A 23,725-nucleotide genomic window follows, 5' to 3' on the forward strand; every position below is an offset into this window, starting at 1 on the left:
TCCCTGAATTCCATCCTGATGTGCCAACTAAGACCCGGATGTCAGCCTCCTCCCTCTTGGTAGGAAAAAAGTTTCTAGTTGTCTATTATGTCACCTTTAGCCAATCATACCTCTCCACACCCCCTAGGATAGCTTGCCCACTCCTCTCCCTCCTAATCCCTTATAAGCTCCCCACTTCCCTAACCCGGTGTGACTTCTCTGGCCTCTGACAAGAAGGCCACAGAACCTCACCCGGGGGTATTTAAATAACTTACCTGGCCCTCTGTTGCCTCTCTTTGCCTGCTTATTTCAGCTAGAATTTATCTTACATATAGTGCTGAAACCTGGGACGCGGGACCTCAGCCTGCTCTCCGCTGCGTAGATTATTTTCTGGTGAGTCCCTCAGTTTCCCCCAGTCTGCTTCCCTTCCTAACTCCCTTTTACCTGGTCCGTTCAAAATCATAGCTATGTCCAGGTCTGGGCATTCAGCCCATCTGTTGCGAGTATCCGGGATACTCACCCCTGGCCCTGCGGTCAGGGAGACATCCCTCACCCAGGCTCCCAGGCCGTCTCCCCTAACTTGGTGTGCTTGGGACGCTGGGTGCTTCTCTCAGCGGGATTTTTTTTGGAAAGTGGGCGCAGACATGAGGAACCAGCCCATGAAAGCAGAGGCTCAGACTCTGCTGCAGTGTCTCACTTCCAATATGGCTACTCTATGTTTGTCCCGGGAAGTCCGCAAACGGAAGTTAGTCTTCCTTTGCTCTGAGGCCAGGCCTCAGTATCCCTTGGACAACCAATCTCACTGGCCCCCTGAGGGAACTTTTGATTTTAGCCTCCTCACCAACTTAACTAATTATTGCCACCAGAGCGGAAAGTAGAATGAAATCCTGTATGTGCAGGCTTTTTGGACTTTGCACTCCCGTCAAGACCTTTATGTTAAGTGTTCTATAACTTAGGTTCTCCTAACCCGATCCCTAGTTAAAGATTGTCAGCCTCTTACTCTGCTCAGTCCTTCCTTTTCAGATCTGCCAGAAAACCTCAGTCGCCCACCTCCCTCAGCTCGCAATCCCCTCCCCGTCTCTCCACCACCATCTTTGTCTTCACACGTGTCACCTCCATCTTAAAGTCCTGCATTCTCAACCTTGCTGTTGTCCTGCTCTCATCTTCCGTTGGCTGCACCACCCCTCCCCCTCTCCTTCCGCCTAGGAGATAATCAGATAAATAAGCTAAATTTCTCTCTAATGAGAAAAAGTTTTTCTGACATGTTCTAGGGGTTCTCTGGAAAATATCAGAGTTAACTAGAGGCAAAAGCACTTTTTTGAATTTGATTTTGGGAAGTTGTTAAAAGTTTTCCCCCACCAGAACACGCCCCTCCCGCCCTCTAGTTCCAGAAGCCACAGACAAGAGGCTGAGAGGAGAGAGGGCAGTTAGATATCAGTAACTTAAGTCTTTGTATGGGTTTGTCTATCTGTGTATATGTTTTTATGAAAAAAGTGTTGCTGACTATAGTCATTGTATCTCAGTTTGTACGGTTGTGTGTCTAAGTGTATAAATGAAAAATATTTTATTTAAAAACAAGCGGTTGTGAAGATTGAGCATTCTAGAACTTCCAGAGAATCTAGTAAAAAATGTTAAGCATGAATGCTAATTTGAGTTTAGCTGAGGCAGGCATGTCCTTGTTGTTATCAGCTGCCTAAGTTTACCTAAGGTCATTTAAGTCAATGTTATCTGCTAAATCTTTTAAGAATAAAATGCTTAAAGGCTTGGCTTTGTCTAACATTCAGTAAAGGTTTTGTAAGTAATCTAGCATAGTTGCTAAAAATAAGTAAACAAGCCTAGCAAATAAATTTTAATAATAATGCTGTATTAATGTATAACAGTATATGTATATGCAAACAGCCTGAGAATTTTTGTAGTAACCAAAATTCTTAAAGTTTGCTAAGTTACATAGACATATTTTGTGCCTAATAAGAAATTGTGCTATAAAGCACATTTCCAAAAATGATAATATACATTGATAAATGTATCAATCTGAAGAATGCGAGTGTAACAGTTTACAGTAGCCTATTTTTCAGTGTTCACTGAAGGTTAAAGTAATAGTTTTAAGTTCTGATCAAAACTACTTAAAGTAGTAAGGAAAACATTTCTGCATGCCAAAAAATGTCTTGATAAAAGAAAGTTGTGAAAAGTTTGTAGAAGAATTTAATATGGTCATGCTATATAAAATTAAAGCAAATGAGTCTCAGTTTCAAGTACACAGCAAAATTACAATTTTGTTTTCAGTTAAAAAGACAAAGTTTTCTTAACTCTGCTCTTAATATTGAAAGATTGCAGAAAGTTCTTCTAATTGTTTTATTAAAGCAGTTTCTTATGTTTAAAGTCTCAGTGAGTTGTCGGAGTCTTTAAGAAAATGAGATCTTAATATTAAGAGGACTAAAAGCTAAACTTTGATAACAACTGTGTAACCTTTATTTGCCTTTGAAGTACTTTGTTGTCATTCTAGTTAATTAGGTAAGTGTTGCTTCATAGCAACCTATGGTCCTATTTAAGCAAGTGTCTTAAAACTTTTAACAACTTCCCAAAATCAAATTCAAAAAAGTGCTTTTGCCTCTAGTTAACTCTGATATTTTCCAGAGAACCCCTAGAACATGTCAGAAAAACTTTTTCTCATTAGAGAGAAATTTAGCTTATTTATCTGATATATAATTTAGCTTATTTATCTGATATATAATTACCTGCTTAATTGCCTGGAGGGCACTGTCAAAAGGAATGATGCTGAACTTTGTTACTGAATGTTTTGTGTTACAGAAATATCAGAATTTCCTTATGTCAACTGTCTTACAGTAAGTTCCCATCAGATCTTTAACCATGGTCATTTGTAAGTCTTTTATTATTTATAGTCACTGTTTTATTACTCTTAAGCTAGTAAAAAACTAAATTATAGCAGAACAAATATTAGTTACATAGGATTAAGTAAACTAAAGAAGATGATTTTGTGGCTTTTTATTTCAAATGTTATTGATAAAGTGTTTTAAGCTTTTTCTCTTAAGCTGACAACAGTTTAGTAAATGACTACCTTTATAAGCAGAATTGAAACTTTATCTTTCTCTCTACCTGATCCCTCCAGAATTTAAAAACTCTCAGTAACAATATTTATATTTCATGGCAGTATATTTATTTGCACAAGTTCAATAAGAATCTGCTTTCCTTCTAAGAGAACCAATTAAAATCACTGGTTATATTACCAAGGCTTTGACTGGAATGTCATACCTGAGAGACGTGTGTAAACTCAGATATGAACAGCTTTAAGGAACTAAAGTTGACTTTATAGAGCCAACAAAGCCCCTTGGAAGAACTGGCCTGGTACCTTGCTTACAGGGTTCCCAGCAGCCTTACCAGGTGAGTAAAGAAGGTCACTTCCTGGCAGGTGCAGGAACCTCAAGAATGTCTTGAGAATCTCAAGAAGAGAGGAATTCACTGAAATCTACAGGTACTGCAGGCACAACCTGATGGCAAGTCTGGCTTGGCTTTCTAGCCTCAGAAAGCCCTTAAAAGTTCAATCTGAAATTCCTTACAAAAAGTTCCAGCAAAGTATATTTAAAAGAGCCTATGTAATCAATTGCTCTTCTTGCTGCACTTATGCAAATAATCAAGCCTACTGTTAAGTATTTTCTTAATCTAGGTACTTCTAATAAAAATAAGGGTGATTTTGGAGAAAAGTATTGTTTCAATAATGCAGTCTTATCTATACTAAATCCTAATACTAGTCATTGAGATGTAAACTCAATCCAGAATTCCAGTCCCCCATAATAGCCTGGCTAATGCCCTTACTGGGCCCCTCAATAACAGTTTGTAGTTTACTCTTAGTTGCCCCTTGTGTCCTCAAGTTCCTCCAACAGCAGCTAACCCAGATGACCCGGGTCACCACCAACCAGATGTTACCTCACCGTTACACACCTCTTTCCCACTGAACCCCCTCCTTCAGACTAATACCCGCCTCAAACCCCCACGACACCCCTTATCAGCCGGAAGTAGCCAGATTGAGTCGTCGCCCATTATGACCAAAAGGCTGGAATGTTAGGCTGAAGAAAGGAAAACCAAGGACATGCAAACAGAACAGAGAGATGCCATAGGGGGAGAACAGACCAGACCCCAAAGTCCGTGCCATATATGGAAAGGAGACAGCTCTCCCTGAATTCCATCCTGATGTGCCAACTAAGACCCGGATGTCAGCCTCCTCCCTCTTGGTAGGAAAAAAGTTTCTAGTTGTCCATTATGTCACCTTTAGCCAATCATACCTCTCCACACCCCCTAGGATAGCTTGCCCACTCCTCCCCCTCCTAATCCCTTATAAGCCTCCCACTTCCCTAACCCGGTGTGACTTCTCTGGCCTCTGACAAGAAGGCCACAGAACCTCACCCGGGGGTATTTAAATAAATTACCTGGCCCTTTGTTGCCTCTCTTTGCCTGCTTATTTCGGCTAGAATTTATCTTACAAAAACATGTGGTAAACACGCAGATTTAATAAAACACTTTAAATGGTATGCTGACATGACTTCCCTTTTCCTTTTTCTCTTCTTCTCCTTATTTTTCTAATTTAGGGAACTGTGTGTAGGTGGCAGAGGTCCAGGCCCCAGATCTTTGCATGCCATCTCTCCAAAGTGCCTTCCCTTCCCCCTCGTGTCTCACACAGGACAGGCAGGTCCTGTCATTCCTTCTTGGGAGAGCTCGTGCACTTCTGCGGTATCATTCCCTCCAGAAGTAACACATTTGGAGGTGAGGCCAAAAGAACCTGCTGAACAACTGCAGGATTAACATCTCCACATGTGGGGTGCGGCTGCATGCGGCTCTGCTGGGGCCTCCTTGCGCAGTCAGCCGGTGGTGTGAACGCTCGGTGTTAAAAGTGACACCAGCGAGATGGAGGCGTCACTGTCAGCTGTTGTAAGAGATGACACCCGGGCCTGCAGGGTTGGGTGAGAGCTCACGAGCAGCAGCTCCTCCCTGCCTGGGTCCCAGGATCCCAGGGACTTGAGGGGAGGGGTCCAACGTTAAATGAGCTTGGTGGGTCCACTGAAGGGGAGGAATCTGTCCCAGGCAGGCAAAGTATGGGAAACTGAAGCTGTGGGGATGTCGAGGAACGTGGCAAGGTCAAGAGGCTGAGAGCAAGAAGGGAAGGGGCCCTGCAGCAGGAAAAGCCGCTCTGCAGAGGGCTGGCTGCCCAGTTCTGTTTTCTCCAACAAACTTCGGCCAGCTGCCTGTTCGGTTATGCAGACCGCAGTTGTAATTTTCACAAAAGAGGTTATAAACAACCTCTAGGATTTATATTCCAGTTGTGAAAATGTTACTGACACACCTGAAACATTTAAAGAGGAATGTAAAATGCACTCTTGTCTGGCGTTGGGTTCTGAGGGCAAATGGCCCGCTTTCAGAATACTTAGGAGGAAGGAGAGTTTGGTGAGAGCACGGAAATGTTCTAACAACTCCTTCTTTCTCTGGTGCTACCATCCACCAAAGCTGAGAGCAGGAGAGGGAAGAGGAAAGGAGGGGCTGAGAAGAGAAGCAGGGAGAAGAGGTAATTTAATGTGCCAGTGTGTGAATGGGGCAAGGCATGGCAATCCATTTTGCAGGTGGGGAAATTGAGATCCAAAGCTCCTAACGAGCTTCCCCCAGAGGCAGAGATGCAACTTGATCCAAAATCATGCAGCCTGGTGCATTCAGCGGGGACACTTGGATGCATTTTCTCTCACAGGCTTTGGTTGTAGGTCTAAGTATTGCGCGGCCGGCGTGGGCTGGGGGCTGGATCAAGATTCATTGTAAAGTAAAACTCAAGAACATCCACTCCTTTGGGGTGTGACATAAAACAACTCACCTCCACCATTACGGTTTACAAAACACTCTCCTATTTATTATCTCATTTTCTCCTCACAGCAACCCTGTGACAAACACATCATTACTACCATTTTGCATCTTAGGAAACTGAGGCTCAGAGAAGGAATACACTGTGGTGTTGGGAGAGCCCCTTAGGAATAGGAAGGATCCTGGGACGTCTGATTCCACCGCAGGCACGTTTAAATCTCACAAGTCACTCAGGACAACCCAGCTATTAACTAATTTGCTTGTCCTGTCCCCTTTCCTCTTCCAACGTGACTTGCCCTCTGCGAGCCCAGCCTGGAGGTGATTGGACCTGAAGTGGGTTTAGAGGGAGTCTCTCATTGGCTGGCCAGCAGCCAATCAGATACTTCTGTAAATCCTCCTAGGTCTACCTTGGGAGCTCCCCGCAGAGCTCCAATGGAGGATGGTCCTGGAGGACGTTAGCTTGCAGTCTGCATGTGCCTGTTTCCAAGGTCCTCAAAGCTGCCCTCATTTCTCCCTCAGTCCCCACCCTCATACCCCCCACACCTCCTGTAATGTGTGAGTCCCAGATCCCTAATGACCTTTCCTTTCTAACCCAAGGTTATCAGGATTTCCTGCTCCGTGGAAGTCATGTAGCCCAAGGAAAACCACCTTGCAGAATTCAGGGAGGGGGTTCAGTTGCTGGTCCTCAGCAAGGTATCTTCTTCCCTTTGAGATGACACATTTCTGGGGAGAGCACGGTGCCTGCGTATTGCACATACTCTCTGGAGTTGCAAGGGCAGGACCACTGGGCACCATCCAGGTCAGAGACGTCATTACCACCACACCTGTGCTGCCTGTCCATCACTGGGCCTTGCAGCCACAGTGTTCTTGTATCCTCATGGTAGTCACAAGCTTGGGCTTGAACTATTTGTTTTAATAAGTCTCACAGGCCTCCTTGCAGGTTATGAACTTGAGAAATTGTAGCTGAGTGCCCCTTGTGTGCCAGGCACCATTCCACAAGCACAGGTATCAGCCTCACTCCCAGCTCTGATCCTGGGCTCTGTTTCCCTGTTAGTCTTGCTGCTTGAGCATGAGCAGGGTTTCTCTGGGTCCAAAGTTTTCACTGCCCTCTTCACATGCACTTCAGACCATTTCTCTGGCTTTTCTGTCCTTGCAGTTCTGAGTTAAATGCCACCAAGTCCATCCTATTCTGGGAAGCTGACTTTGGGCCCATCTATCCATTGGGTTTTGGGTGTGCCCCAGCCCTCTAAACATAACATAGCCTTCTGCTAGATTGGGTCAAAAAAATATGGCCATTCAGAATTGGCCAGCCATAGGCCCAGCTTCGAGATGCTGCTGGGAGAGCAGAATCCTGGGACTGGGGGTGTGGGGGACTCAGATATTTTCACAGCCTGCAGATATTCTCATTTCCTCCACTTGCGTCCCCCTCCATCTGAATCCCATACCCACCTGCACCCCATCGGAATCTCTGCCCACCTGCACCCCATGTGAGTCTCCCTTCCACCTGTACCCCATCTGAATCCCTCTCCCACCTTCACCCCATCTGAATCTGCCTCCCACCTGTACCCCATCCTTCTTTCCAACTCTTTCCATTCTTTCACCACCAGGTAACCTGGTGTGGTCTCCAAGGGCACCTCCATCTTCAGCCCATCTCCTCAGCGGGCCCAGGTTCACTCCTGTTGTACCTAGTCACATATAACAATCGTCTCAACCCCAAGGCAGCATCTCCCACCCTCCTGTGGCCCCCTCTTCCTGAAGGTGACCCCGCTTCCTCCCCCAGGTCTTGCTCTCTCAGTCTCTGTGTCACTCCCTGATTCTTCACCTCCCTGGATCTCCATCTCAGTCTTCCCTGGAAGTACATCATGCCCTCAGTTTACAGATGAGAAAACTGAGGCACAGAGAAAGTAAGCAGGCTCCCTGCAGTCAGGCAGCTGGGAAGTGGTGGAGCAGAGATCTCAATGAAATCTGGCTGAAGACCCACCCGAGGCTTCCCCCCCGCACAGCCTGCTGACCTCACGAAACAGGACCAGCCACCCACTGAAATTAGGTCGGGGCCCTGACCTTCCACTCTGGTGGGAGTCTTGACAGCCTTTTCCTCCCCTAGGCCACACATCTTGACGAGGTTTCTCCAGCAAACTTAAACCAAGATGTCAGTTTTCACCTCCACATTCTGTCACAGTAAGTAACTGCACGTCTCCTCATTCCTTTAGAAACCATTTGTGGTTCCTTTCCATGCTCTATTTGCTCATTTTCCCTTGGGTGTTGATTTCCCTCTTACTGTAGGAGTGCTTTAGCATTTAAGGAAACTCACCCTTTGCCATATGTGTTGCAAATATTTTTTTTCAGTTTTTTTATAGTGGGATTTTAATATAATGTGCCCTTGAATTTTCAATATTTAATTTTTGCCTTGACATTTACTGTCAATCCAGAAGGCCTTGTGCAGTATTCTTCTGGGTTTTTGGGGTGTGAGGTGTCCCTCACCCTGTGGTGGGCCATGTAGGTTGATGGATATTGTCCATACTTGGCTTTGCAAGCCTCTGTTAAGGTTACCTATAGCTTCCTCAAAAACAGGGTGAAACCTACATGTGCACCCCTCCTCCTGGGGATGCCTTACAAGCATACAGGAAACTTCAGAGCGGGTGGCCTATCGTGGTCCATCTGCCCGGGGCTGACCATGGGCAGAGCAACAGAGGCCTTTGGATGTCCACTGGCAGGAAAGTCTTCCACCAGATGGGTGAGTGAAGGCTGCGGGAGGGGAGTAGAAAGGAATTTGGAGGGGTCTGTTGGCAGGAGAGATCTGTGCCAGGAGAGTGGAGGGCATTCCAGACGTAAGCAATGCTAAAAACTAAAGTATGCAAGAGGAACCCCTTTCTGGACAACAGGCATTCTGCCGTGGCTGGGACGGTTCCGGAATGAGAGGGTGGAGGACAGGCCGAGGACACTGGGGTCGCAGGACCAGCAGCAGGCGCAATCATGATGCTCCCAGCTGCAGGCTCTGGGTCCCTGGGATCAGGCAGCAGGGCAGAGCAGGGCACGGCAGGGCAGGGCGGGGGCGGGTTGCTGGCGCGGTCTGGCGATGCCCTAATTAAGTCGCGAGTACATTTCCCAGCCCAACTGTCACCGCGCACTTTGCAAGCCAGGAATGAATATTCCCCAAGCGCCAACAGAAGGAAGTTCTTCATAGAAACAGAGCCCGAGGGCGTGAAGGGAAAACAAGCCCTGTTCACACGCAGGCAGCGCATCCGCTCGGCACAACCCGAGGAGGCGGAAGCGCGGCTACACCGCCGCAGAGAGAGCCTCCAGCGTGCAGCTGCAGCGCAGGGGAGATGGAGCCGGGGCTCCTTCCCTGCCGGCTCTGCCCCGCTGGGCCAGCTCGGGGACCAGGGCTCAGGCCACCGCATCGTGCTGTGTAGCACGCCCGGAGCCGGTGGCTGGCCTAAGCTTCTCCTCTTGCTGGGCACCCTTGTTCTGGCGACGTCAGGAAACCCCTCCCTGCTCTGGCAGGGCCAAGGAACCCTCAGCCTGGGCCCCCAAATGCCCTCTCCCTAGATGGCTGTGACTATGTGACCTTGGGCAAGTTACTCCCCATCTCAGTGCTTCTGCTTCCTTCTCTGAGAAAAAGGGTTAATAACACACATTCCTGACTGCTTGCAAGGATTGAAGGAGAGAGGTGTATATTACTGGCTATAGTCTTGGCTCAATAAATGAGAGGAGATTTGAAGTTTGGAGAGTAGGAAAGATGTTTTAAAAGGAATTTCTCCTTTTCCTGATCCGTGAGTTTGGCTTCTATTCCTTGCTCCATATGCAGTGGCTGCAGGAAGACTCTCCAATAGGAGGTCATCATACCGCACCCTCTGTGTAACCCCATCCAGGGCTCTCACAAAGTAGCCATCCTGCAGTTTACACCCTTAGATCCAGCCAGGTCCAGACCTGGCAGTTCCAGGACAGCTGTGTTGCTTTGCTCATCCAGCTCCCTCCCTCTTGGTGCCTCTGCAGAAATTTTAGTGACACGGGTCACAGTACGGGCATGAGGCCAGAGAGTCGGGAGCACCTGGCCCCTTGCAGGTCTACATTGTTATTCAGTCTGCCCCTTAAGCTCGATGTTACCTCTTCCTTTACCTACCAGTCTCTCCTCTTGGAGGCAGCTCTTGGGGCAGGTGCCAAACCTTCATTCTGCTTCTCTAGCATCTAACACAGCACCGAGCACATAGTAGATGCCCAATGATGGTGGCCTGGGTGGTATGGGTGAGCAGCACCTGGAAGAACTTCTTTCCACAAATAACTAACATCTCTAAAGTCTAAAGCTATACTGTTGATCAGTTCTTTGGACATAATATGCAGTCTAACTTACATAATACGCAAAGCCCACCGTAAATGAAAATGTGGGCCCTTTGTTAAAAAGTTAGGAATTTCAAGATGGTCACAGCAGAACACTGAACTAAGCACAGAGCTCTTCTGGGCAGGGAACCCTCGTGAGCTCAGATACCTGCACTACTGACAGGTCACATACCCATGAAGCACCCCTGCCTTTGGGTCTTGGAGGTTAGGCATCCTGAATGTCTCTTATTAAAACATTACCACTACCCCAACTCAACCACCCTTCCTGGGGCAATGCTTGCAATGTGGCCATACTCAGCCAAAAAGCAACATTTCCCTTGTTAGGAAAGAGCTTCTGAAAATCCTGGAATCAGTGAGCAAGGATGTGGCCATTCTTCCAGACAGAACAGACCAAAACAGTTCTGATTGAAAACAAAAACAAGACCCTAAGTAAATTCTCCTTTAGAGTGACTCACAAGCTTCTCAGCCCCCTGCCCTACCCTGCCCTCTGCCCTGCTAATAAGGTCTCTCTTCAGTTCTGTGACTATTTATTAAGCATTCTCTGCGTGCAGGCACTGCTATAGGCCCCAGGGATAAAACAGTGACCAGTGTCAATAAAACCCCTGCCCTCCTAGGACTGGCATTGTAGTGGGGAAAATCGAACATAAATTTACATAAAGAGACAGATGTATAGTATAATGTCAGGTGGTGCTGAGTGCTAACTGACAATAAATATATAAATAAATAAATGCAGGTTAAGAGGACAGAGAGTAAGGTGGGTGTAATGGTAGATAAACTGGTCAGGGAAGGCCTCCCTGAGGAGGTGCCTTTTGAGTGGAGACCTGGATAGGTGAAGGACAAGCCACATGAAGGTCTGTGGGTTGGGTGTTCCAGGCTGAGGGAATAGTAAGTGCAAAGGCCCTGAGGCAGGAAAGTGACAGGCAAGAGTAGCAAGGGGGCAGACGGGTAGTGTGGTAGGGGATGAGATGACAGAGGTCATGGGAACCCAGAGCATGCAGGAGCTTGCAGCTTCTTGAGGAGTTTGGATTGGATACCAATTGGCCAGAGGGCAGTAACTCATTAGTGTAATTGATAGCAGGCTGTCATTTCCCATCCCACAGGTGACTCCCAAACTACTTTTCCTGGCATACTGAGCTTCGTATTTCGGCAGAGCCTCTCAGAAGACATGGCAAGATAGCAGGGGACACAGGAAATGAGAGGGGGCTGGGTTCTAGTCTCTCTTCTGTGGTTACTGCTTTGGGACTTGGGTACAATGCTTAAACTCTCCATCTGGACTCCTTTATCACATCCTGCTGTTTTGTTGGGAGGGCTAAGGATGTAGAGAGCTGAGCAGTAAGCCTGGCACACAGTAGGCATTCACAGGTATTTGGTAAGCATAATAGCTACAGTTAGCCCTTCTACCTTTTCCAGAGGGTTCACTATTGGTTTTAATCACAGCATTCCTTGAATTCCAATGCCTCCACCCTTTGGGGGAACAATAGTGTTCTGTTATGTGCATTGTCTTCAAGTTTCCTTCCTGAGGGGAAAAAGGACAGGAGCTTGATGTTTGTTCAATACCAACCCCCTGCTTGCTATCTACTGTTCATGAGTCCATACCACCCCTTGGCAAGCCCAGGATGTGGGCACTGTTACCCCATTTCATGGGTAAAGAAGCTGAGGTTCAGAGGGGTTCAGGGATGTAGTGTCACAGCTGGTCAGTGGCAGACTTGAGGTCAGCCTGGTGACATTGGAAGCCAGCTGGCTGTTCCTTCCATGGTTTTCCTGGGAAGGAAACCCAAGGGTCAATGATTATGGACTCAGCTGGGCTCTGGGTCCAATGCTGGGATCTGAATCTTGCCTATGCTTCTCCCATGGAAGTTACTGAGACCCCTGTCTAACTGCTCTGTGACTCAGAATAATAGCCCCCCTTACCCCATAAGGTAATTGTGAGAAAGAAATGGTAAGTCCCTGCCTGGAATACAATCATTGCTCAAATAATATTACCTACCATATTATTGGAAAGCTGTAACCCAGTATTTCAGAAAGTAATGCTTTCTGAAACAGACCTTCCAGGCATACCTTCTCTTTTTTTTCCCTCCTTTTTCTTCCTCCTCCATTCTTTGTATGTCATGAATCATATTCTGTGCTCTTTGTCTATCCCTTGGGTGACATCTATTTAGCCTTAGGAATACTTCCATCTATAGGAGTCCCTCCAAAATGCATTGTAGAGGTGGTTTGTGGGGCGTAAATTCTCTCAACTTTTTCTTATCTGAAAATTGTTTAATCCCTCCTTCAAATTTAAATGATAACCTTGCCGGGTATAGTATTCTTGGTTCAAGGCCTTTCTGCTTCATTGCATTAAATATATCATGCCACTCTCTTCTGACCTGTAAGGTTTCTGTTGAGAAGTCTGATGATAGCCTGATGGGTTTTCCTTTGTATGTGATCTTTTTTCTCTCTCTAGCTGCTTTTAAGTCTGTCTCTTTCCTTGATCTTTGCCATTTTAATTATTATATGTCTTGATGTTGTCTTCCTTGGGTTCCTTGTGTTGGGAGATCTGTGCACCTCCATGGCCTGATAGACTATCTCCTTCCCCAGATTGGGGAAGTTTTCAGTAATTACCTCCTCAGTGACACTTTCTGTCCCTTTTTCTCTCTCTTCTTCTTCTGGTACCCCTGTAATACGAATATTGTTCCATTTGGATTGGTCACACATTTCTCTCAATATTCTTTCATTCTTAGAGATTCCTTTTTTCTCTTTGTGCCTCAGCTTCTTTGTATTCTTCTTCTCTAATTTCTATTCCATTTACCATCTCTTCTACTACATCTAATCTGCATTTAAATCCTTCCATTGTATGTTTCATTTCAGATATGGAATTTCTTAATGATTGAATCTCAGACTTAAATTTGTTCCTGAGTTCTTGAATATTTTTCTGTACCTCCATAAGCATGTTTATGATTTTTATTTTGAACTCTCTTTCAGGCAGATTAGTGAGTTCAGTTTCATTAGGCCCTTTTTCTGGGGTTTGTGAGATTTTGGTCTGAACCATGTTCTTTTGGTGTTTCATAATTCTGTATGGTGCCCACTAGTGCCCAGAAGCTCCAGTCTCTGGAGCTGTTCAGCCCCTAGTGTGAGGCTGAGGGTCGTAGGGGAGTGGAGCTGGTGCCCGGGGGGAGGAAAGACCTGTTTCCTGATTCCTGTCTGTGGTGCCTATCTCAAGTATCAGAGCCAGTGGGCCAAGCACACAGGTGTAAAGCCTCTGTGCTTTGCATCTATAGCTGTTGTAGGTGGGGCCTCCCTCTGGCTGGCCTGATGCCAGTACAGTGACTACAGGTTTGCAAACCAGTGCTGGCAGGCTAGGAGGAAGGCGCAGCAGACTGCGTGTCACAGTGGGGGGCCTTGGAGCTGAGCAGGCAGCCAGGGGGATGGGGTGCTTTAAACTCCCCAGAGTTCCCAACCAGCTGGGCAGAGTGTGCCCAGACAACTTTGTCCAGCTCTCCGCTCCCCCATGCAGCAAGCTCCTTGCAAACCCCACTCCTTCAGCAGCCCTCTTGCTGCTAGGAAGCCTCTCAAACCACCTGCCTTTCCTTTGTCCCAGAGCGGCCAGATGTGGATCCCCTCCTCCACAAATGGCCGCAATCTGTCTCTCAAGCACTCCATCTGTCTGAGCTTCCCAGTGTCCAGAGCACCACACAGTGTAAGGTTCTGCTCCCAAAGCAGGTCTCCAGGGCTCAGTGTTCAGCAGTTCTAGGCTTCCACACCCTCCCCTGCTCCATTTCTCTTCCTCCTGCTGGTGAGCTGGGGTGGGGGAAGGGCTTGGGTCCGGCCTGATAAAGGCTTTCATACATTCCACTGTGTTCGTGAGATCTGCTCTGTTTGTGAGGTCTGCATGCAGTCTGGTTCAGCCTTCTTTCTTGTTGCTGTTTTAGGGTTAGTTGTATCAATTAACTATATTTTCATACTATGTGTAGTTTTGGGAGGAATTCTCCGTCTCATCTCTCATGCCGCCATCTTGAATCTCCAGGCATACCTTCTCTAGGCAGCCCCAAAGGCAGTGAACTGGGTGAGAGCTTGGCTTCAGGGGTCCCCCTCCAGTGGTCACAGATAGTCACAGCAGTATATCCCACCTGCCCCACATGTTCTCCCGTGGTGCCGAGCCCTTTCACTCCCCAACTGAGGTGAAGTTGGATTCTCCTTCCCCTCAAATCTAGAGTTGGAAGTGACACTGCCTGAGTTCTGAGCCTCTGTCAGCAAAGAACATACAGCCACCCTGGCTCCTTTGGGGATGATCCCTCTGTGGGAACCAGCCGTCACATGGAGAGACCCTAAATAGGTGCCCAGATGTGCCAGCTCCTTAGTGAAGTCATGCTGGACCCTCCAGACCAGCCTTCCCATAGTTAATGCCATACAGAGCCCTTCCCCAGCTTCCCCACCTCCTCAAAGCTAGCAAGGGCTCCCAGCTCTGCAGCAGCACGGAGCGGCAGGGTCAGCTGAGGCTGCTGCCAGGCAGGCCCCACTCAGGGCTGCCTGTGTGCACAACCCCGAGACAGGCCCCAGCCTGTTGTTCCCGTGGACCTCTCTTTCCAGCTTTGTGATCTGTAATATTCTGGTGACTTGAAATTGGCCATGGTAGGGGTATCCAGGTCATTCAAACTGGCAAATACAAGTCAGGTTCACCCCTGCCCCTCCTCAGCACCAGCACTCTGTGGGCATGGTATTTTTCCTCAAGGAGCTCCAGGTCCCCTTGAGGGAGACAGACCCATATGGCCACATCACCTCCACAGATGCCCGCTTAATGCTGAGGCCAGGGTGGCTGGTTTTCCAAGGAGGGAGGTCCCTTTGTCTCCTGCTACTCAGACCATTAACATAAGTCCAGGCTTGTTACAGCTTTCCTACATGGTCCCAGACTAGTATAATTCCTCTCATTTCAGAGCTGGGCAGACTGAAGACTCTGGGGTCAAAGACCTTGCTGAAGTCTGTGCAGCTATTTGGGGGCAGAGATGAAGAGTCAGTCTCATATCTATTGGGCTGAGGGACTGTAGAAATCCTCTGTCCAGACCCCTCCTTGTTGGGACTACCAAAGCCCAAGGTGGGAGGGAACTTGCCTGCAACCTGCAACAAGGTAGAGACAGAGCCAGCATGGGGTTCAGAATGCTCAACCCCCAGCCCAGTCTTCTGCTGTACCCCTTCCACGCGTTCCTGGGATCCCTCGGTGGCAACTCCTGCCTTCATCACAGACCACAATTCCTTGAATGTAGCCTACAAATCCCTCACTGGGGGCTGGTTCGCATGAGGGTTCAGATAAGGATGTCACCCCACCCCCAAACCGCCACACCTGGCCCTGACCCCAGGGTCCCACCTCTGAGACCTGCCTCCCCCGCTCAGACTGGCCCAGAGTTTGCCATGGTGTTTCTTCACTTTGTATCCTCCTTATCTCCCTTCAGGGTCAATATTTGCTATTTAAATGAATGTTATTTGCCTGTGTTTGAGATTTTGCATTTTGCCCCACATTTTGGATTCTAGAAGGGAGAATCTTGGGTCAGTGAGGTGGCCTGGAGCTCCCAGCAGCCACTGAGTGGCAAGGGCTGAGAAGAAACCTGCCTACAGGCCTCCCTACCACTCCTTTTTTCACCATTTAACCCACATTGATTTTTATGCACATGCTCTTACTCACATTCACATTGATTCATTCAAAAAATCCTTTCCTGCGTGCCCATCTCCACCAGGCACCACCAGGTCAGGATGGTGTGTGGCTGACTGCTGCACTCTTGCCAAAACTTGCTCCGACATCTCTAGGGCCCCTGTGAGATAGCAGCTCCCAGTATCCCCTGCAGTTAGATGTGGACAGATGATGAGTTTTGGCCAATGGACGATCAGCAAATGAGAACGCCACTTGCTAGGCCTGCCTCAAAACCACCTCCCACATTGCTTTTCATCTCCATCTTCCACTGGAGTCAGAAGATCCAGCAGAGAGTCCAAGGCTACACCAGCCAAGATAGCAGCCACTAGATACTTGTGGCTCTTTAAATTTAAATTGGTTGAAATGAAGTAAAATTAAAAATTCAGTTCCTCAGTTGTACTGGCTACATGTGGTCAGACATCTCAGATGGCTCCAATGGTGGGTGGTGCTCCAAAGCCCTGGGGTCCTGAGTGATCATGTGGAAGACCATTCACAGATCAGGAATATCCATGTTGGGCTATATATGTGAAAGAAAGAAAGTTTTACTAAGTTCGGAATAGGGCAGTGCTTGTCCTTTGCTGTACTAGCACACATTCCTTGGCCTGGCAGAGCTTTCTATCTCGTGGAGGTGAGCCAGCCATCAGGAGCCAGTCCCATGTGGTGCTGGACTCTCAGTTAAAGGAGGCAAGGAGGCTGCAAGAGCAGGGGCCTGGAGGAAAGCTCAGAGGTAGCCCCACGGGGGAGAGAGGACCTATGTTACCAAATCCTACAAATCAAATAGGAATGGTTTGGGCAGAGGAAGACCTGGCTTCCTAAAGCCTGCCTCTCCTTCCTCCATGGGCACCAGTGGCCACCTGCTCACAAACTTCTCTGGGTAGACCAGACATCACCATCCTGATACAGCCCCCACTGTTAGTGTCTGTGGCTTGCAGGGGCTGACTGCAGTGGAAAGGGAGGTGTCTGAGTCAGGCCAGTCCCTTGGCCACAGCATGTATGTGGGAGTTGAGGCCAGTGAAATGCAGGGGCTGCAGGCTCTAAAGAATAAGGCTGCTCTTTTCTCCAAGGGTTTCTCAGCAGGTGGGAAGCAAGCCAGAATTGAGGGTGGTTATCTTTCTAATTACTCTGGGTAGGGCCTGCTAGTGACAACAGGCAACATGGAGGAAAACAGAACCAAGAAATGAAGAGACACTGACTCCCAGGGCCCTGTATATGCATAAAAGAAGGTAGCCAGCACCTCTGGGCTAAGTGAACCCATGGATGCCCTCTGGGACCAAGCAGATTTAAGCTGAGAGTTGTGACTAATATACTTCCTTTTATCAAGATGTTTTTCTCAGGCAGCACACTGATAAATTCCTTCACCTGGTGTGCCAATTCATTTCCTAGGCCCCATTTGCATGTTAATGTGATTGAAGCCTTAGGCCAAGCCATGTTTAATAGTGAGTTTTCAGCAGTGATGGGTGGTAGAGCAGGTATTGGGTGTTATTTTCAGGGCACGGTGCTTGATTGTATCCCTGCACAGATGAGAGAGAAGGGCAGGATGAGACTCTGGTCCTCAGCTTGCCCACTGGTCATTAGCAGATAGGAAAGAAGGGACAGGCCCACACTGAGTGGAGTGGGCAGAAAACTCAGAGAAAAGCAGAGATTCCTTACAAACACTTTTGAAGTCCAATGAGCACTGGTGGTCCTTGCATTGGCCATCAGTCTCTGTCCATGGGTTGGGGATGACTACAGCTGGCCTATAGTGAAGGATATTCTGGGGCCTGAGCCCAGTGCCCCTGGGTCTGGAGTCTCCTCCCTGAGAACAGACTGAGCTCCCTCTTTCACCCTACTAAGGTCCCTGAGGGCCTGAGATGTGAGGAAGGAGACACAGGAGATTGGAGGCTGGAGGCCTTGTTTAGGCCCAGGTGGCCACTAACTCATGAGCAGTGTTGGGCAGGTAGCTGTCAAGCTTGGGGCCTCAAGCCCTGGTCCACTAAAACAAGATTTTTAAAAAATTTGTTTGGTTTTCTATATTTTTAGCTACTGTACCAGCAGGGTAACAGTAGGAAACAGATTATGCCTGTAAGGCTGGAGATACCGGAGGGAGAAGGGCGAGGACAGTGCAGGCGGAGCAGAGGCAGTGCCAAGTAGCTCTGTGCCATATAGGGAAGGAATGAGCAGCTCTTCCCGGATTCCAGTCCCATGAAGTGCTGACAAACCCGGGATGCAGAACCCCTCCATCCAGAAGGAGGAGACCTCTGGCTGTCCATCACTCGACCCTGAGCCAATAAAATTCCCCACCTACTCCTAGCATGGACCACTCCCCACTCCCTTCCCTGTTCTCTTAAAAACTCCCCACCTCCCCTCCTGGGCGTGACTTCTCCAGCCTGTGTTTCAGATTGGTGAACCTTGCCTGGGAATTGTGCTCAAATAAACTGCTTGGCCCTTTGTTGCCTCTCTTCGCCTGCTTATTTCGGCTGGAATTTATCTTACATTTGGTGCTGAAACCTGGGAAGGAGCGTGAGCGCGGGGCCCCGACTGGCCACCAGTGGCCCTGCCCCTCCTTCCCCAACCCAGGACCTCAGCCTGCTCTCTGCTGTGTGGACTACTTTCTGGTGAGTCCCTCAGTTCCCCCCAGTCTGTTTCCCTTCCTAACCTGTTTTCACCTGGTCCATTCAAAATCATAGCTACGCCTAGGTTGGGGCGTCCGGCCCCTTGGGCAATCAGCCCCTTTCCCTGCGCTGTGGAAGACGTCCCTCACCCAGGCTCCCAGGCCGTCACCCCTGACTTGGCGTGCTTGGGATGCTGGGTGCTCCTCTCAGTGGGATTAGTTGGGAAGGTGATGCAGACATGGAGAACCAGCCCTCAAAAGCGGAGACCCAGACCCCATTGAGGAGTCTCATTTCTAATTTGGCTACTCTATATTTGTCCCAGGAAGTTCGCAAATGGAAGCTGGTCTTCCTTTGCTCTCAGGCCTGGTCTCAGTATCCCTTGGACAACCAATTTCGCTGGCCCTCTGAGGGAACTTTTGATTTTAGCCTCCTCACTGACTTGACTAATTATTGCCACCAGAGCGGAAAGTGGGGTAAATCCCATATGTGCAGACTTTTTGGACTTTGCGTGCCTGCCCAGATCTATGTGTTAACTGTACTCTTTCCCAAGTATTTTTAGCCCAGGCCTCCACCAAGGACCACCAATCTCTACCACTCCTATTACTAGGAGGCTCTTCTCTGATGGACTCAGTGGAGGATCTTGGCTACCCCCCTTCCCACTCCTCCAGGCCCACCACGGGGGCCAGCTCCCTTCCTCAGTGTTCATGTCCTCACCCCTCTTCCTCTCTCTCTCTCCCTCTCTCCACCATCTTGTTCCCCTTCTCTTCTGGCCTCTCCACCACCTGTTCCCCTTCTCTTCCGGTCTCTCCTCCATCTTGTTCCCCTTCTCTTCTGGTCGCACCACTATCTTTCTCCACAGGTGCCAACTCCACTTCTGGAAAAACGGATAAAACTCCCCCATATCCTGGTCCCCTGCCTTCAAGTTCCACATTGATTCCCAGGTTGTATCCCCCATTGCCAGTGTCACCTCTTCCCCCTCCTTCAAACCCGCCGCTGTCCTACTCACCGCAGCTGGTGCCCAAATGGTCTAGCCCTCCCATAACCCACTCTAAGTCACAGTGGTTTTGGGCTCATGTGATGGCTCCTCTGAGGGAGGTGGCGGGGGCTGAAGGGGTAGTGCAGGTTCATGTTCCCTTTTCCCTGGCAGACTTGTCCCAAGTGGAACAGTGATTGAGGTCCTTTTCCTCCAACCCTGTAATGTTCACTAAACAGTTTAAATATCTCACTCAAGCTTACAAGCTCACCTGGCATGATGTACATGTAGTCCTCCAATCCACTCTAACCCTGGAAGAATATGACCGTGTCATGGTGGCAGCACAGCACTGTGCCAATGAGGCCCATGCCACAGATGAACAGAAACCTATGGGCAGGGAGGCTGTTCCTCTACAAGAACCCTGTGGGATTATAATTCTCCCAAGGGCCAAGGGTGAGGCATGCCGGGATTGCATGGTTTGCTACTTGTTAGCAAGTATGAACTCAACTGCCCAAAAGACCATCAATTACAATAAGCTTAGAGAAATTACCCAGAGGCCTGATGAAAACCCATCAAAATTCCTCAAGAGCCTCAAGGAAACCCTAGGGGCTTTTACTAAAATTGACCTGGCCTCAGCATTGGGTTCCTCTCTCCTGGCCATGCATTTTATAACTCAGTTGGCTCCCGACATCAGGCACAAGCTTAAAAAGGCTGAGGATGGTCCCCAGACCCCTCTAGGAGACCTGGTAGATATGGCATTTAAGGTTTTTCATGCCCAAAAGGACGAGAGTGAGAAGAGGTCAGCTGCCCGAATGGTGGAACAGACTCGCGCCATAACAGCTGCTCTGTGACCAGCTCGTGGGGATTGTTGGGGTGTCCCTGAAGATCAACTCAAACCTCCAGACCCTTGCTTTCGGTGTGGTGAAGAAGGGCACTGGGCACGGAAATGCCCCAACCAACCACGCAGACAGACCAGACTGTGCCCCAGCTGCGGTAAGCGAGGTCATTGGAAAGTAGACTGTCCACTAGGGGGTGGTCCTCCTCTGGTGGCAGAGCCCCACGGGGGATGGATGCCCTCAAAAGACTACCCTTCAAACCGGCTGGACATCCTCAAAGATTGAAGACGCCTAGACTTGTACACCCAATCACCCTCACCGAGCCCAGGGCGAAGCTGTGGGTAGTGGGGTGAATTGTAGCCTTCCCCACCTACTGAGTGACTGCATCAGTGGTGGCACAGGTGCTGGTGGAACACATTGTTCCTCATTTCGGACTCCCCACTTCACTCCAATCCGATAATGGACCTGCCTTCATCTCCTAGATCACTCAGCTAACAGCCAAGGCTCTCAATATCACCTGGAACCTCCATATACCCTATCACCCCCAGTCGTCAGGTAAGGTCAAAAGGGCTAACGGTCTCCTAAAGGACCAACAAGCTGTCTCTGAAGGTAAAGCTCTCATGGCCTGATCTTCTTCCTATCGCTCTCACTCAGCTGCGTGCTGCCCCCCAGGAACTGGCTGGACTAAGTGCATTTGAGCTAATGTATGACAGGCCCTTCTTACTGAGCACAGGCCTGCCCACTACCTCTCCTCCTTTGGCCTCCTACCTTCCTTACTTTTCACTGCTGAGACATCTTCTCAGGGAACATGCAGACCAGCTCCTACCCCAACCTATGTTATCCAACAACCCAGGAGACGCACTGATCCTTCAGCCAGGGGATGAGGTACTTCTAAAAGAACTCCAGCCAAAATCCCTCCAACCCTGCTGGACAGGGCCTTATACAGTAATCCTCACTATGCCCTCAGCAGTCAAACTACACGGGCATTCTTCCTGGAATCACCTTTCTAGGCTCAAACAGGCACCCAGACATGATGATTGGGTGTCTTGTGAGGTGAGTCCTCTTAAGCTGCGGGTTAGTCGTGTCAAGTGCAACCAGCCAGATGAATAGCCTGGTAGTCTCCAGGCAGAGCTACTCTGCATGGAAGTTTAGTTCCAACTAGCTCTTTCTTATGGAACCAAAGCCCAAGAAGTAGGCATCCAAAGTTGCCCATGTGTGGGTTGTCAGACACCAGTCCAGATACCAGTACATACAGACATCTTAAACACCTTCTCAAACCCAACACTGTGCTTTCCATATGACCAAACCTCTCACACATGTACTTTCCAGTCCAACATGTATAGGGGATGTCATCCTGAATTAGACACATGTAGGGTTCATGCAGTAAGAGATACAACAAGAGGAGTCTCTGAAAACATGCTTGCCAGAACACAGGATAGGCTATACATTACCATTAGTGACCCCTGGGATCAATGCTGGGATAAAGGAGTACAGGGCAAGCTATACGATAGTTACCAAGCCCAGCCACGGGGCCCAGTATACATCAAGAGGGAATGGACCACTGTGAATCCCACTCTCACGGTGGTTCTAAACACACAGGTACAGGTATTAAGTAATATTCTACAGACAGAACAGGCACTAAAACAGAAGATTCAGTCGGACTCCTACCCCCGCTCTTCACGACCAGCAGGAGCACCACTTTCCTGGGCCAGAGTTATTGGAGAAACAGTGCAGTTTCTTAATGCTTCAGGTATCCTCAGCAATGTGTCCGATTGTTTTCTCTGCACCTCCGACGCCCCCCGGGGCAGCGGTTCCTGTTAGTTTCTTCCAGGCTCAACCAGTAAACTCCTCTGAAAAGGACTGCGGCCTCCTTTTGAGCGAGATACTAATGTGGAAGATGAACCTTGAGCCCGGGGCTTGACATAAGTCCGGGGCCACCAAAAAATGGTGCAAAGAATCATCGTCCCTGCTGACCTGCTACCTGACCCAGTGTTCCACCATCTCAGGGCTGTCAATGAGAAGCCAATGCAAATGATGGGTGACTGTAGACACTCTAATTTCCCTTCAAGAGGAGGGGGGTTTCTAATGCAACAACACACTTAACCAGTGTATCAGCAGCACCATGGTAGAACCCTGCTTTTCAGTAATGCTAGTTCCCCAATTGACGTTATACAACAAACCTGAGGTAGAACAGGCGCTAGATGAATGGTCTATGTATCCGAGAGCTAGGCAAAAGATGGCTGTCTTCCTACCCGTACTAGTAGGAGTAAGTTTGGTCACCTCAGTAGTTGCGGCTGCCACAGGAGCAGGGGTGTTAGGCCATAGCCTAGTCAGCTCTCAAGGTCTCGCAAGTCAACTGACAGCATTAGATGACAGAGTAAGCCTGACCTTGGGAGAAACCTCAACCTCTCTTATTTCCCTCCAGTGGCAGCTTACTTCCCTTGCCCAAGTCACCCTTCAAAATAGGCGGGCTTTAGATCCGCTTACCGCAGAAAAGGGCGGAACCTGTATTTTCCTACAAGAAGAATGCTGTTACTATATCAATGAATCCAGGACCATAGAACAAAGCATTAAAAAATTACAAGAACTACAAAAAGACCTCCACAAAACATGAGTACCTGAAGGCAGCCCTTACAGGTGGCTTCAGTCCCCCATGATAGTCTGGCTAATGCCTCTACTGGGGCCCTTAATAACTGTTTGTAGTTTACTCTTAATCGCCCCTTGTGTCTTCAAGTTCCTCCAACATAAGCTAACTGAGATGACCTGGGTCACCACTAATCAAATGTTGCTCCATCGTTATGCACCTCTCCCCACTAAACCCTCTCCTTTGGCCTAATACCAGCCTCAACCCCCGATAACGCCCCTTGTCAGCCAGAAGTAGCCAGAGATCGAGTCGTCACCCATTATGACCAAAAGGCTGGAATGTAAGGCTGGAGATACCGGAGGGAGAAGGGCGAGAACAGTGCAGGCGGAGCAGAGACAGCACCAAGTAGCTCTGTGCCATATGAGGAAGGAACGAACAGCTCTTCCTGGATTCCAGTCCCATGACGTGCCAACAAACCCCAGATGCAGACCCCCTCCATCTGGAAGGAGGAGACCTCTGGCTGTCCATCACCCGACCCTGAGCCAATAAAAATTCCCCACCTACCCCTAGCATGGCCCACTTCCCCCTCCCTTCCCTGTTCCCTTAAAAACTCCCCGCCTCCCCTCCTGGGCATGACTTCTCCAGCATGTGTTTTAGACTGGTGAACCTCACCCAGGAATTGTGCTCAAATAAACTGCTTGGCCCTTGTTGCCTTTTGTTGCCTGCTTATTTTGGCTAGAATTTATCTTACAATGTCCTCAAAGAAGAAGGACTTGAGAGTTCAATAAAGCAACTATTTATAGAGTTAAGGTCAAGGTGTAGGTCACCCTGAGAGATTCAGCCCTATAAGAGGACCAGTGTGTGGGGAATAATACAGATGCCAGCAAGAGAGCTGAATGGAGAGAGTCT

The 23,725-nt window shown here is 48.6% G+C and overlaps 1 long non-coding RNA gene across 5 annotated transcripts; it reads left to right on the forward strand.

The window, feature by feature from the left end:
• The first annotated feature begins 204 nt into the window (after positions 1–204).
• Positions 205–19,553, forward strand: LOC118968859 (uncharacterized). 5 transcript variants are annotated; one of them, XR_012133346.1, is made up of 7 exons: positions 205–372; positions 2,788–4,226; positions 4,581–4,755; positions 5,494–6,528; positions 7,940–8,013; positions 8,407–8,569; positions 8,945–19,553. It is a non-coding gene; the product is annotated as an uncharacterized lncRNA (long non-coding RNA). The 5 variants fall into 5 exon arrangements; XR_012133347.1 differs by lacking the exon at positions 205–372 and having other exon boundaries at positions 2,627–4,226; positions 8,392–8,569; XR_012133345.1 differs by lacking the exon at positions 205–372 and having other exon boundaries at positions 2,627–4,226.
• Positions 19,554–23,725: the final 4,172 nt, after the last annotated feature.

The sequence above is a fragment of the Manis javanica genome, chromosome 7 (assembly GCF_040802235.1).
Source record: "Manis javanica isolate MJ-LG chromosome 7, MJ_LKY, whole genome shotgun sequence".
Classification (NCBI taxonomy): Eukaryota; Metazoa; Chordata; class Mammalia; order Pholidota; family Manidae; genus Manis; species Manis javanica.